This window comes from Manacus vitellinus, unplaced genomic scaffold, assembly GCF_001715985.3.
Source record: "Manacus vitellinus isolate BGI_N305 unplaced genomic scaffold, ASM171598v3 scaffold_1_pilon, whole genome shotgun sequence".
NCBI classification, from domain to species: Eukaryota; Metazoa; Chordata; class Aves; order Passeriformes; family Pipridae; genus Manacus; species Manacus vitellinus.
In genome coordinates, this window is record NW_021939396.1 from 34,016,788 (window position 1) to 34,019,911 (window position 3,124).

Consider the following 3,124-nt stretch of genomic DNA (forward strand, 5'->3'; position numbering starts at 1 on the left):
CTGAGGTGTAGCTGAAGGCTGAAAATAACTTTCACTTCTTTACAAAATAGAACATCCTCCAGTTTATTGTGATCTGATCTTTGGCATGATGCACAAGCCTCTTGTTTCTATTTAGCTGGAAACTTCTCATTGCTCTTCCAAAGAAACAAGTCCCTCTGAGAAATAATTGCTTTGACCTGGGAATGACCTATTTCCTGAGGGTGAATGACAAAAAAGAGAGGGAGTAGCACTGGGTGAAGATCAAACTGAGCTTTTTACATCTTGCATCATGAGCCTGAAATGAATGCCCAGTATTTTGACTGGCAGTGCTTGGTTCTCATCAACAAAGTGGCATGGGTTCAGATATATCCTGTTGCTGACAATTAATCACTCTTCTGACCCATTATAAATAGATTTAACTTTGTAATGAGTGTGATCTTCAAGTATGTGGTGGATGTGAAAGTAATCCTACTTTCTTGACTGTGATGTTGTTGTTTCCCCTGTGAAAATAGTGTGGTTCTTGCTGTGATCTTGGGTAGAACTCATTGCTACACTTCTGCAGGGTACCTACTAAGGTAGCAGACACTATATTTCCTGAATTTTCCTTTAAGGCTGCTTAAAGATTTAGTCACTTGCATAATCTGTATTCAGCGATATAACACAGAAGTTCCTTATCCTGTTTGCCAGATACAGTGTATAAAGCTTGTAAATAAAGATGCATTTAATTTGCATAAATTATTACCTTGCCAGAGAATTGTGATTTTTATCAAAGATTCTGTAATGAAAGTTTATTGTTGTGGAAATTGCTTGGGCAATCAATCTTGATGATAAGTCTGCATATAGCTGGAAAACTTGCAAATGTCATTCATCGAAAACATCCATGTTAATTAGGGTCAAGTCACCATAAAAGATAGATTCTTGTATTGAACATAATTTATCAGTGAAATTAATGTAGGGAATAGGAAGGAGAAAGAATTTTGACTTTACAGTCAGAGTGCTTTCATAAAAACATCTGGCTAGAGAAGTAAACAAAATATCATAAGTTCCATTGGCTTTGACAGTAAAAGCGAATTATTTCACCAGGGTGCTCCCTATTATTTACTGCAAAGTACTATCAAACAACAACAGAGGTGTTTATTTCCCACCTGCAAAGAAATGGATTGCTTCAGAGGCCACGATGTTACAGAAAAATTCTTTGACAGAAAATTTCTTTACAGAAAAATTTCTTCAAATCACAGGACGAGTCAGCACAGGATTGTCACCGGCCGATGCCCTGAATGGTGCCCATTCTCAGTAGCTGCCACAGTTTCACAGAGGACAGAGCCTTCCCTATTTGCATTTTTACTGTGTCCCCGCTACTTATGAAGGGAAGGCTACAGAATGAATGGGCACAGACTGCTGATTTATCCCCAAGTGCAAGGCACATTGGCAGGATTATGGAGCTGGTGATGCTGCTACCTTACTGTCATACACATAAAAAAGAATTAGTAGCAGCCAAGAATGAATATCTGTCTCATAATTTTCACCTTGTCCTCTTCAAATCTGCCATATATTTTGAAAGATCAGATAAAAGATTATGCTGCGGAATGCATACACACACACACACACACACACACACACACACACACACACACACACACATTTTCTACGCTTGACAAATTACTGAAACCAAAAGGGAATGAGCATGCACAGCTAAGCTGCTGTCACTGGAAGGTGGCAGTGCTCAGTCTGTCACGGGGCCAGGCCTGGAGCCATTTTTTTCCTTAAGCCTGTGATAAAGCACAGAAACAGAATTTTTCTGTATGTATTAATCATCTGAATCTTTTTAATTTGTCATATGCATAAATTATTTGCTTAGGTTAATGAAAATGTAACATGCCCTTTGTCTTGGAAAATACAAGCACAATACATTCTCTATGATTTTTATTCTAATTTTTGATCATTTGGGTGACTCTAGAATAGGTAAGGCCTTGGGATATAAATGTCAGGCATTTGTTTGGTAGAACCAGGATGACGTAGGAGGGAGGAAGTGGTAATTTTTTTTGCCCTTATATCTGTAGGCTGGGTCACTCTAGAACTTGGCAATATCCCGTGAGGTCCCACCTTGTCCTCCAAAAGTTCAGCTTCAGTTTTCCTTTATTAAAGGATAAATCTCTATCTGGAATAGCTTTCAGAGAACTTAACCCCACTGTTTGCTGACAGCAACCCTCCTTGAGCTCTCCGCATGCATACACTGCCAGCCCGCTGTAATTAGGTTGGAAGTTGTGAACATTATCCTATTTCATTTCTGAAAAGAATAATTTCAGACGGTCACTGGAGATAACGTTAAGTGCCAGCTCCGTTCCCTCATTATCTCCTTACGTAGCACCAGCTGGAGGGATCACTCGTGTTAACGACGTGCTCTCGCGTCTCCTTGTGCCTTGTTTTGTCGCTATCAGCAGCCGGCAGCTGGGGAACACCTCCGCTCAGATATCACACCTCCCGGAGAAGCAGCCCGGCGTAGCTTCTCGGGAAACGAAACCCCGACGGGGGTGTGTTGAGCTCCAGGAAGCCCGTGGAGCTCAAAGGGCAGGCACAGCCTGGGCCTGGCTGCGGCGGCTGTGGGGCACAGGTTGGGGTCAGAGCTCGTGTGCCCACGCCCGCAGGGGATCCTGCCTGGCAGGAGGTGCTGTTTGCGGGGCCGTTAGAAAACCTCCGTGCCCAGGAATCCGTCGGGGTCATCCCCAGGCACTCAGAGCCCTCTGTGCAGCACTGCTGAAGGGCAGGCTGGAGCCAGCCTCCTGCCCTGACTCTTTGTAGCAGCCTCCTGCCGGCGGCAACCTGTTGGGACTGAGCCGCCTCTGCCCCCGGAGCCTGTCCAGGGGCACAGGAGACACGGGAGGGAGCCTCATCTCCGTGCTCATGCCAGGGGGCGAGGGGACACAGGAGGGATGTACACGTGGGGTGTCACCTCAGATCTAACACCCGATGGGGACAGAGGGGGAGAGTACACTCGGGGCGTCCCCTCAGACCCAGACCCGCCCCTGCAGGCGGGGGGCGAGGGGACACAGGAGGGATGTTACACGTGGGGTGTCACCTCAGATCCAACACCCGGGGAGGACACAGGAGGGATGCACACATGGGATATCCCCTCAGACCCGCGCCC